Genomic DNA, 12,951 nt, shown 5'->3' with positions numbered 1-12,951 from the left:
AAGGGTGTTTTCTTCTCCTCCTATTCAGGCAGGCCCAGATGGCCGTGCTTTCTGCATCATGGCCCTCTGCAGCTCAGTGGTTTGCACCAGTTTTGCTGGGTTTGCAAGGGAAAGACAACACAAGAAGAGACATAGAGCAAACATTTAAGCATTTTGCTGAATAATCCCAAGCCATTACTTCATCCAGTGCTCCATGCCAACCCTTGGAATGACAGGCTGGGAACAGTCATGAAATGTGGGTCTCCCATATGGCAAGCGAGGATCTAAATGTTTCTTTCCTGTTACGTCTGGATCCAAACAGTTCCTGGCATGTGTTCATTAGGGGATATATTTTTGACTTAGTACATGAGATCTTCGTCATCCGTGAGAGCAGGTGCTTTATTCCAGCACCCAAGGGTTTAGTTATTCTCCAAGTACTCTCTGTGCCCAGTCTGTGCCAAATGCTAAAAAGTAAGGCGTTTTTAGCTACCTGTTACACACAGAATTCCCAATTAAGCCTTGGTAGAGGCAACTCCTATAAAAAGCTAGGCCACCTAAGGCAGAACAGTAACAGGAAAAGTGAGTGTGCAAAACCAAAGAGATGCTCCAAAGAGCAGGGGCAAATGCAGAAAAGGAACAGAGGCAGAACATAAATCATATTGATGTGTTACTTGCAGTACAGGTTTTCCATTCAGACATCCCTTTCCATTCCGCAGTTCAGATATTATCCATTTTTGTATACCTGTGCCAAAACTTTGGTGCATCTTAATGCCCAAGGAGTGAAAATTATGCAGATTTATCACTACCTGTTAATATTTAATTTATCTATCCAGCTATATCAACATTGTATATGGTTAAATGCAGGGTCTGCATATAAAATCGAAATCAGCTGCTGAATATGGAAGCACAGTGTTTGTCACTCACGCTGTCAAAAGGTAAACGTCAGTTTATAATACCTCCTTACCTTCACCTTCAGTTCTATGACAACTTGGAGTTTATTACATATTAAGTATAACTCAGAAAAATCTAAGACTGGTTACATACCCTGAAGCATACAGGACTTCTGGGCAAACAGTGAACGAAAATATGAGACTATTGAGGAGAATGGAAAACTACAGAGAAGAATCTGATTTTTTCAGGATACTCAGTATGATGTGTACCTTTATAAATGTAATAACAAATTTTATCCAATTTATTTTTAAAAAGAGTCTGCTTTACATGAGCAAGTACTACAGGTTTTAAAATTAAAGAAAAGCTAAACATTAACTTACTGCAATGGTGCTCGACTTGCTTCTTACAGAGTTATTTGAAGCAGCTGCACCCATGCAGTGGTTTAACTCGAATGCAGTCATAAGAGCCTCCATGGGAAATCCACAGGGTTCACACTCCCCACTACTGAACTGTATGCGGGGAGCCTCTGGCTGATGCTAATGATCTCAAGATTTCTAATGTTAATAAGCACAGGATTTCTCTTTTTCACCGCAGCTTTACTAGTTTTCAGTCTGCCAGCACGGCTTCTTGGATTAGTGCTGTTGTTCTTTGGATATATCTTAAGAAGTGTGCTGTGGTCCTGGGCGGTGCTACAGTTTAAAGTATGACAGCACCAGCAGGAAAGGAATGCCTTAGCATTTGCCAGTTACCTTGGTTTGTCATTACTTTTAACAAATATATTTACACAATATACAACACAATGATTTGAAGTAAAACCACCTGCATTTCCTAAAATAAAGTCTAGAAAAATGCAGAATTTCCTCTTTCTTTCTACTACCCAGCTATCAAGGTGCCTGACCAGAGATCTGTCTTGGGGTCTGTTTTCGTACAGACCCTACTTCCTTAGGCTTGTCTTTGTGGAAGGGAATGAAGATCTAGGGACACATCAGCCTTTAGACCTAAACTTTCCCTTGCATTCCCTTCAGAGTGAGATCCTGTTTCCTTCCCCTCCTACAAATTTCTGTGAATACTGATTTAATCTGGATGGTACCTTTAATGTTATCCTAATAGATTACTTCCTATCACATTCAAAATATTAAAAACGCTAATGGTTCTGGTGCACAAATAGGTGGAGTCATCTCTCACCCAGAAAGCAGACAAAGCCTGTTAAGGGTCCCCTTGTGGCTTAGCTTGTTATAAACAGATCATTAATCTATTTGAGGAAACAGAGTTTCCTAGCCAGCAGCTTTTCTAGGCTGTATTTGTATGTTCACTTCTATCTTGCGTAAATCCACCCTGCTGTAGAAGCAGATGCTGCCACCTTCTTCTCTTGCTCTTGCTGACTGCAGGTACCTTCTCCCTTGGGTTGGCACAGCCATTTCTGTTGTTGTGTAAAGAACTAGATCAACTATCTCAACTAAAAACCAATCTGAATTCTTTTTTCCTCTGAGTTAGGTTAGTGCAGTCCAATTCCTTTCATCAGTTTCTTGGATTTACGCCAGAGTAAAGTGGCTGTTTGTAACCACTGAAACTTTTATCTTATTTAAACATACCTATATCAAAAATCATGTTTTAATACAGTCAGAAAAATGACACAAATGTATGTGACTCATTTCTAGCTCTTGACTGAGGTTAAATCCAAATATTATTAAACATTCAGAGACATGGATTAATTTGGGTTACAAGTCTTTGCTTTGAGAGACACAGTGCCTCCTTTTTTTTCTGGTATATTGTTTAAAATTTGAAATGTAGTAGAAAACATTACAGTTGATAGGTCTTAATAACATAACACGTTTAGAGTAAATAGGTCTTCATAAAGTCAGAACAGGAAGCTTTATGTGTTGCAGTCCTTCATATGTTAGAGGACTGAGGAAACTCCAGGAATACTCTGCTCAGGAAAGGAGTTTTGAAGGTAGTCACCGCCTCATTAATGGTCACTTGTAAGCAAATGCTAACCAAAAGTCTGCATTTGTGTTCTCCTTGTTTCAAAGTCTACAAAGACAACACCGTTCAGATTTAAACAATCAATAAAAGTCAGTTTCCTCTGTACATACTTGTCCTTTCAAGTCTATTTCCTCTATTAATTGCTTGGAGTTATGAGGTTCAAGAATACTCAAGATTAATTGAGGTTATACGTTAAAATGCATGATTAGAATACACTTGCTAGCATTAATCTAGTTCTGCTTTGGAAATAATTATAATTTTCAGACAAATTATGCCTAATGATTTAAAAAATGTGCCCAGCTTTCAACATGGGCATTCTGCTTAATTATGCAGGCTGTTTCCTTCTTTGAATTAGAGGCAAATTAAAGTTATAATATGCTGTACTTCGCATTACTTGAAGTAAAATATTTCACTTGTTCTGTTTATTTTACCCTCATGGCAGTCATCTGTTAAAAAACCCAAACAGTTTTATAATCTGAATGTGATTCTTAATTCCTAGGTATGGACTTTCCCATAAAGATAGTCTAGCTGGCATTTTCCTAATGCCCTGCTGCCATTTCCCCAAACTTCTTACTCTGAGTTAGCACTTCCACCTTCCTTCTTACTTTATAGGGTGGCTCAGAGAACTAGGGAACAGCCACATCCTAGTCTAGACTCTTTCAAAGGTTCTACCTCAGTTCTCAGTACTGAATCCCAGTATGGAAGCCAGCAGACACTGACGTGAGAAGGGCAGTGACAGTACGGAGATGTCAGCAAAATTCAGATCAGAAAGAAGATGTTCATTTGAGATGAAGTTTATATTGGAGCAGATTACCTAGTAGGGCAGTATATTTTTCAACATGTGGTGTACTTAAATACAAGCTCTGACTTCAGTGCGATGAGGCAGACGGCTGCGATGGCTTCATGCATTGCTACCCCAGCTGTCCTGCCACCTCCTCTGCTGGAGGACATTTACACCACAGAACTGTTTCCCTTCACAGTCTGGCACGTGCGCTGTAATTGCCAGTGAACATCAGTGCACACTGCAATGCTGGACCGTGAACCTCAGCCACTGAGGTACAGACATGCCTTGCTTTCTGCTGGCTGCCGTATGAGCTGCAAGAGAGCAGCTGCAGATCACAGAGCTGCTCTGGGAAGCTCTTTCCTCTCCTGTCCTCCGGTACTCACACCTACTCCTGTGCTGTCCTCTCTCCTGCTGTGCAAATCGCTGTGCTGCTCAGTGGTGCACTGTTTGCTGAACCCAAATTAAAGATAACTCAGAAAAAAAGCAGCCGCATCAGTTCTCCGGTTTGGTCCTACATGCCACTCCAAAGACTGTCATATTCAGACACACAGGAATAGTTGGCATTTGGATGAAGCAGCGGAAACAGGAACTGCTTGAAATGGGGAAAGAAGAAAAGCTCTTCAGATCTGCCCTAGAACTGATGTCTCCTTAAAATATATACTGAATCCCAGTGATGTGTTGGGCAGAGTGAATGGATCATTGTGTTATGTAGGAAGTTGAACTGAATTAATTATTCGTTTGGGCCTTAAATCATACATTGGTGAATCTGCTACAGTTCACAGGCTGTGATGAAGCTGAGAATCTGGCCCTGCATGCAAGAATTGATACGATGTACCTCATCAGAGAGTCCGTGTGATTCTGGCAAAAGTTACTCAAGACTTAACGGTTTGTCTGACTTGCTTTGGCCCATGCGAAATCTCTATAGGTGAAATGCAGAATGTTCTACTGAATTATCGGAGGATTCTGACAGAACCCTGGTAAAGCAGTAACAATTAGAGGGAATCTTTAGGATATAATTATTTCCTTTTAGGAAACCTCTAGTTGAAGGATTATAAATTTGTTAGATCTAAGCAAGTTTTTTTATATTATCTTCTTAAAGCTGGTAATTCTAAAGTCATTTGTAATACATGAACTTTCTTTAAAAGCTTATCACACCTTGAGAAGGAAGCAGCAATGTATTGCTTAGGTTCCAAGAACCAAATACATGGACTGTTGGTTTGTTTAAGTATTCACCGTTGTTTTTTTCCAGATAAAATGGTTTTCACTTGCCTTTAAATAAAAAAATGAAACAAAGAGCCAGACAGTCAAGTACATTCCTGGCACAGAGCAGATGCCTTTTTCAATCCCTAGAGTAGGCAGTCTATTGATTGCATATTAATAAATTTCTGTGGCCTACTTTATAGAAAGTACAGTGGGATTTTTGATAAAAAGTATACCAGTAGACATAAGGTATTCCTTCAATGATTTTAAATTTGACAACACCAAAATTTCTACAGCAGTTAGCGGCAATTTCCACTGTAAACATAATTACTAGAATAAAGTAAATCTATCTTATACTTAGAGTGATTTTTTTAAAAGCAAAAATGCTGTTTTAGACAAAGTATAGAACTGTGTTCACACATAAATTTCTTTACATCATTGAAAATACCCAAGCAGAATAACTTCAGGAGTCCAAAATGTGTTCTTTGCGTTCTTCTCTGTGTAGTAGCACACATTTCTGAATAACAGATGGTTTTGATCCATCGGTACACAATAATAAATGAATGACAACAAAATAACTGCTTGTTTAGGGCATTTCTAAAGGTATTTTTTCCCTACTTGAACAACAAAAGGCAATTTGGAGCAGTAGCAATTTAAAACTCCCTAAGTAAATGGTCAAGTTCATGCAGGTAAAGTGCACAGTATTATATTTATCTCTATGTTTAATTTCCCTTTGGGGTGATAGGTATCACTGCATTCATAGACTGACTACAGCACATCAACACACCGTAAGAGTATCTTCTCAGACTAGCTTGTGGTTGGTCCCCGCGGGGTTCTGCGAGCCTGGCTCTGCACAGCGATGCCGCTCTCGTGGTCCAGGTGGGCAGCATCTGCTCCAGCAGTGCGGACATGCACTACATTTGTTCTCCACCTGCCCCTCTCCCAGCTTGTTTTACTTCTGCATCACAGTCATCCCCGCTCCCACCATCCCCTGATCTGGACAAAACTGTTTTGAGAGTTTTATAACCCAGACCATCAATACTATTCAATTATTTTTTAATTAGAGGTTATTTTTAACCCAGATTGTTGCTGTGATGAAATTCACAGCGCAGCTGAACAAACAGTTTTTGCCTGCACCAGGGGTGTGTGGAGAGCGCTGAGAGGAAGGTTGTGGTGGGAACTTCTTAAACCAGCCTGGATGGTAAAGAAAATGTGCTGTTGCAGCTAAGGTAATTTTGTTATTTGACAATATGTCAAGAACACAGGCCTCACAGATGTTTTTTGTATGAGTCTACATCAGAAATCATGCTATGTAAATCCTTGTCTGTCACTGAAAAGAAACCAAGGCTGCATTCCATATACAATTAAGTCTATTAAAAATACCTACGCTTTGTCAAACGTACAAACTATTGCAGTTAAAATATTTATTATATTGGTAGAAAAACATTGCAAATATACTTTTTGTGATCAAGTGGATGTATTCAGTGCTGCTATGGAGAACAGTGCAACAGTTGTGTGCGCTCTGAGTTCTCACTGTACAGAGAGCCTTCTTTCCAGACAGAGCATTCGACGGCACCGTCACACCAGGACAGAAGGTGCAGCAGATGAAGCGTTTTCTTTTGATGGAGCAGTCATTCAGACCCTTTCTAGATCTCCCCTATTAGAAAGCAACTGCACAAAAGGGCATTTAGTCCACAAACTTGCATTTCTAAACCACAAACCCAATTCGGGCTTTGACGACACAGACATTCCTTATTAGAGGTTTGCACCTCTAATAAAGGATAACTGATAGCTGACAATGCAGCCGTGGTATTTGACACAGGCAGTTCTACTTCTTTGAAAATATTTCAGATTACTACAGATATTTATTTTCCATTTTCTCTAGACATGTACCAAATAACTCATTACAGATTACGTCACCTTTGATGTGCTATTTGCAGAGATTCAATCACTTTGTTTTACGGCTGCCTCTCTGTACACAAACAAACATCCCTACTGTGCGCTGACATCCAAGCTGACTGCCTTTTGCTTAGGTTTTATCCCAGCTTCCTGTTCGCAGCCTGCAACTGTCCTCATAGAAACCCTTCTGTGCAGCATTGTTTAATCCTAGGCGCATTTACACAACTGAGGACATAGGTTTATGTCCAGTTTCACTTCAAGTCAAGCTCTAACCACAACTATCATTTCCCATGTATCAGAAATTGAAGGTTATAATTGGTTTTAATTTAAAACCAGAACCACACTTTTCCATCTTTTTTCCATCCCTCTTCCCACCTGTCATCTGTGATTCAAAGTGGATTCTAAACAGAAGAAAATTACATGTTCAAACAGTGATTAATGCGTACTAAACTTGCAGTTTCTGTTAAAAAATGTTTTTAACTAAGACTTGGATTTACAGTTCTAGCAAGTAAGGACGCCCTTCTCACCACAGGCTGTCCACTGGTGATTAAACCACAGCAGTGATCCGATACAGCCTTGTGTCTTTACCAGTATGATAGCACTGTCACGGATGTTTTACATCCTAGAACCTGCGGTGAGATTAAAAGCCCTTGGAAGCCGTCACTACTTACCTCTTAGTCTGTTTGCTTAACTCCAGGCAGGGCAAAAGACAATCAGATCTACCTTTAATGATCACCTGCATGCTAGTGCAGTGTCCTGTCTTCTTAAGTTTAATTTGTCTCAGCTTTTTAGGGTGCTTTTGCGTACCCAAGCCCTTTGAACGTGGTCTTTCTCATCCTGAAGTTGACTTTACATCTGCTTATGGCAGGTCTGGATGTTCCCCTTTGCACTCCTGGTGGGCAGGAGGTGGGACTTTGTTTTGCTGTCAGGGTGCACAGTGGTGCCTACATGGCCACCGGTGCTGCCGAGGCTGGGGTGGCGCGTGGTCCTCAATTCCATCTGGACTGAGGCCACCACACAAAGCTTTTCTCTATCAGTGAGTTCATAGGGCCAGCACGTCTACCTGGCAGTCCTGCTTTCCTGACTCGAGGCAGCTCACTTGTCCCATCATCAGGACTATTTCAGTTGTCACTTTGTGAGCTGCCCGCGACCACAGAGTATAAATTCAGCCACCTGAAAGAGAGATGGTCATCAACCAGAAGGTCCGTTTATGTTTCCCTGGTGGCTTGTTGTAGATGTTTCATTCCATAACTGGAATAGAGGAAGAAATAAGCCTTTCCTCTTTGCACTTCTATTTTCAAAAATGAATATTTTTATCACCTTTTCTGCTGCCTTGGTGCTGTACTCCCTCTCTGTGTATACATACTGTTAGCTCCTGGATTCATGAAGGTGATCTGGCTGAAAACAAGCCCATTTTTATGCACACAACATATATGTGTTAAGTATACATATGTGCATGAAAGTAACGTTGTTCATCTGAAGCAGCTCACCGGCACGGCCATTCGGATGGCACGGTGCGTGGCTCCTGGCAGAGGGGACACTGCTGCGGCAGCCGCCCCCAGGCAGACGAGGACAACCTCAGCTGCCAGCACTGCCAGGAGAGTTTGGCTGAGCCAGGAAGCTGCACCTGCAGCTACAACCGCAGAGAAGAGACGGATCGCAGCCCCTCGCTGGGGCTCTCCCCGTGCCCTGCTCTGGGCCAGACCTCCCCTGCCGCCCTCAGCAGTAAGTATGGGGGTCTAAACCAGCAGAAAAGGGTTTACCGCTGTTGGGAGGTTGGTTTGTATGCTGTGCTAGGAAGCAGGGCCTGAGGAGAGCCCCGGCACCGTGCCAGGAGAGACGCAGCGGAACTGCCAGCCCTCAGCTCGGATGAGCTGCTTAGCACAATTCCCACTCCCACCTGGCTGCAGAGCAGGGCAGGGGACCGCTCCGCTCGCTGTGCGCGTGTGCTGCACAGAATCTGGGCTTTCACTCTGAAATCACGTGGCATCGATGTGGAAAGGTCAAAATATATGTCAGACAACAGCTATTCCATTTGGATTGGCCTGGTTATACATAGATTGCACCTCTTAAGCATATCAACGTTAGCACACATGACAGTATCGCGGATTTATAAGCAGTGGGAAAAGGAAGCACGGCACTCCTGGCTTGGCCAGCGTGCCAGCCTGGCACCATGTGTAGCTCCAGCTACAGAAAGGGCTCTGGACGCATCTTCAGCCCCTGCTGCCGACTGGGCCGGACTGCAGGCAGCTGTCAGTGCTAGGGGGACACTGCTCACAAGGATTTTGTCTCCGTCTCCATCAGATAAAGAGATACTATTAGTAAAATTAAAAAAAAAAAGAAGATAAGCGAGGCACTTTCCATCCGAGCGGGGCTTGGCAGGTCTGCTGAAAGCTGTGAGAAGGCCCATACTGCATTCCAGGTGGTGGGAGCGCAGAAGGAATGCTGTACTAATTCTCCCTCCGGCCAGACTGATGTCCACAACAGATTTTTTACCACAGATGAAACAGCAATATTCTGCCATGCAACTGTATCCCAAGGGGCTGTTAAACTTGTTTTTCCTTCAGTTTAGAGTTAAGTGTTAAGCCTGGTCTGTACTGCTGCAAAATTTAACCACACAAGAGACGGAAATTCTGCTTTAGCAGATATTTTTACAGTACACAACGGAGCATAGATGCTGGCAGACAAAACTTTGCCATAAACTGGATGGTCTTCAAGAAGTTATGACAACCCATCATGATGTGGAGCATTTGAGACTGTAATTAGCTCTGCAAATCCACAGAACAGAGCTAAAGTGAATGAAGAAAATGCTTGCTTAGGTTTTAGCTCTGAAATGCTGACTCTGCATTTGAACTTTAGTCACTGGAGCTTCCATAACTGCTCTCAGATCTGCGCTTAGAGAACAGGAGAAGGAATGCATCACACTGGGGCCTGACTGAGTTCTCAGGGAGTATGGGAACAGGAACCTCTTCCTTATCCAGGCAATTACCCCAAATTTCAAGTCTCGACAGCTGTTTGTTTTCTGAAAGAAGGTGATTATATGACTGTGGCAGCAGAATGACAGTGCAGAGAGAGTATTAAGCCTCTCTTAAATTCCAGCTCTGAGCAATGAGCTCATATTTTTATGCACTGGTCTCACAAGAGACAGATAGGAATAAAGATTACTGAGGATTACACTTGCATAGCTTTGCAAAATTCCCACTAGCTGGTGGAGTAATTACCTGCAGCTCCTTCATGGCTGTTTTCTGGAGCTAAAATAATGCTACGTGTGCTCGTAAGGCTGCAATACAGAAAAGGCTACTGTAAGATAATTAATACAAAATTCTATAACATCACTTGCCTGTTTTTCAGATTTTTAAATTGATTCTTTTCTATGTTGAGCCAAGCTGAACAAATGCAGCAAATGTGCATTGTCTCACTAATTATTATGTTTCTGTAAAACCAAATGTACCATATTTATCTTGATTTAAGATACGAAGATCCCAGGTGAGCTTCCTTGCTGTTCCCATGCTTAAACAAGGCAGAGAAAATGGCCTGGGATCTAATTTACCCTCCTTACTGAACTGTGGTCATGACAACCATCTGCACAAGGATAAGCTCTGCCATAGGGTCTTGTTCCAGGGTATCATTTCAATGTTATATTGTGTGTTACAATGAGCTGATGGAAAATAATACTGTGCAGCAGTTGGTGCTCTCAGCTACGTGTACTGCTGACTTATATTTTGGATTCTGTATGTTCTGGTTTTGTTGTTTAATATCTATGTAGCCATTGTCCCCAGGATGGTACACAAATATAACACCAGCCAGTTCACATTTGAGAGAAGGGCTACTGGCCAAGGGAGACGCCATTGTGTATGACCCTTAAAATTTATCCATCTCTATGAGTACCAGGGAATTTACATTCTGAATATGAAGTTTACTTTTTCTCTGCGGTGCCAGCAAGGCAAGATACACTTTTAAAAAGCCAAGGCTTTGCTTTTGCACGTCTTTGTGTCAAAAGCTTGCCTAACAATATACGGACTAAGATAAATGGAGTTAGAGACAGAGCCAGGTTGTTATTATTCAGCTTCTTTCTGAAATGCAGCTGTTTATGAGATGATGTGGAATAAAGCTGGACATACTTATTATTAAGCAGAATCTGACACTGTTTTGTTCTTGAAACTTCTACGCAGGAGATCCCTTACCAACACTGGAGAGAAAGTAATTTAATACGGCTTTGGTCACTCTGTGCCTCGAAGAACATACATAATATGTCAGGAACTGAAAACACAACAGGAGATATTGCTTAAACTGTGTGTTCAAGTATTTTTGAGATATTAGCAGAAGACAAAAAAAAAACGAAAGCAGGGCATTCTCAAGCCATGACATAACAGCCTTGCCATATGCTAACAGAAGAAATAACGGGTTGTTTCACTGCTAGCACTGAATGGAAAGCAAACCAAAAATCTAGCTTGCTCTGAGTCAGATTAATTGTACCTGTCTAGTAGTATAGCAATGGGAATTGGGAAAAGTGTGTTTAAACCATGGTTTTTACTATTCTATTAGTGTTGATTTCTTTGCCCCACATATGCCAGTGATTGACAAGTATCCTTCTGCTGCTGCAAATATAAGTTTACTAATTTGAGCATTTTAAGTTGAAAACCATTTGTAAAGGATCATTTGCACATTTCCAGTAACGTTCCCAACCCTGTAATAACATTGTCAGGTTGGGCAAAGGAACAATGACAGTGACTCTTCCAGAGCAAATTTCTCCTCCTAGAGTACAAGTTGTTGAACTTCAGTCCCCTGTACCTCAGCCGTTCGGTTTGCTTGAGCTAGCAGATGAGTGGGATGGGTAAGAGTCACACAGTCACTGCTCTAGAAAGGGGCTTCCTGGCAGATGGAGAGTCAGTGACCTGCTAAATTGATTGAAAAAGGATATTACAGTATGAGTTACTGAATTAAGGTGGTGAGGGGCGTGTGTGTGAGATACACGGCTTGGAAGTTTTCTAGCTATCAGTAATAGCTGGCTTAAAGGATATAGAGTTTAAAAATGGTTTTATTTGGTGTTTGACTATAAGCTTGTATTGTACTTCTTGGATATTATGAGAGAAAGCTATTATGTGGAACCTAGGCTGTGGAAAAGTACAGCCACGGTCTGTTTGTAGTGATAAAGCCAATGGTACCAACTTTGGAAGGTACATTCTGGCCTCACTAGTGCAGTCCCTGAATCGGGAAACTGATCAGTTTATCAGACCTTGATTATCCTTATAGAAAGTAGGGATTCCTTGTTTCTGCTGCCCTCAGACAATGCTACTCCAGCAGCTCCTGGCGTTGTGACGAGTGTCTCTTCATGGATAGGCTGGGCCATGCAGCTCCACGGTTCTGTGGCACGGTCACACAGGCTGCTGTTGGGAGCAATATTGAAAAGACAATAAGGAGGGCAGAGCTAGCGTGTGTCGTGGTGGCCAGGAGCTTTTGTGTTGTTCATTTTTGGTGGAGGTGCTGGTGGTTAATCAATTTACATCTTAGAGGAGCGATTCTACTTTGAGAAGTTTTGATTTAACTAGTTTCAAAGACACAGCACAACAAGGATGTCTAAGATCCTCCACGTATGACACTGAAAAAAGTGAGTTGTGAGGAAGCCAGGTATTGATGTATAGTTGTGTTTATACTGTTGCTGACTAGAAAGTTTGCTTTGTAACTTAAACACTGGTTCTTACACCAGTGTTGTGATTTCAAAATAAAAATTTGCATGCAGGTACACCTCAGACTGAGGGCAATTTTTTTTCTCCTGCTGGTGCTCTTCGCCTTTGGCACGAGCAGTGCCCGACTGCTGTCAGCAGCACACGAGAATCCCTGAGGAGCAGCCAGGAGCCTCATGTTGTGCAAGTCTGCTGTTGGCACATGACCACCACGATTACTCAACAGAGTCGAGTTAGCACCTCTAGGGGAGAACTGCCCCCAACACTCATATTTAAAATCACTGTGAAAATGAGGTTTTTATCATAAACACCACTTTATTCTGATTTATCTGGGAGCTGTGCTCCAGGGCTCTGCCCGGGCTTCCATCCGTGGGATGACAAACTGGTTTGGGGCTGTATTTCCAGCAGGTTATCCGGGGAGGGAAGGCTGCTGTGAGAACTTGGGCAGCGCGAGCAGACCTGGGAACTGGAAATCCACCGTCCCTCCACCCAGCCGAGCTCAGCTGCAATCCGAGTGCCCGTCACGCCTAT

The sequence above is a fragment of the Phaenicophaeus curvirostris genome, chromosome 8, assembly GCF_032191515.1.
Source record: "Phaenicophaeus curvirostris isolate KB17595 chromosome 8, BPBGC_Pcur_1.0, whole genome shotgun sequence".
Taxonomy (NCBI): Eukaryota; Metazoa; Chordata; class Aves; order Cuculiformes; family Cuculidae; genus Phaenicophaeus; species Phaenicophaeus curvirostris.
The sequence above is the reverse complement of the archived record's forward strand: the minus strand, read 5'-3'. Positions refer to the sequence as shown.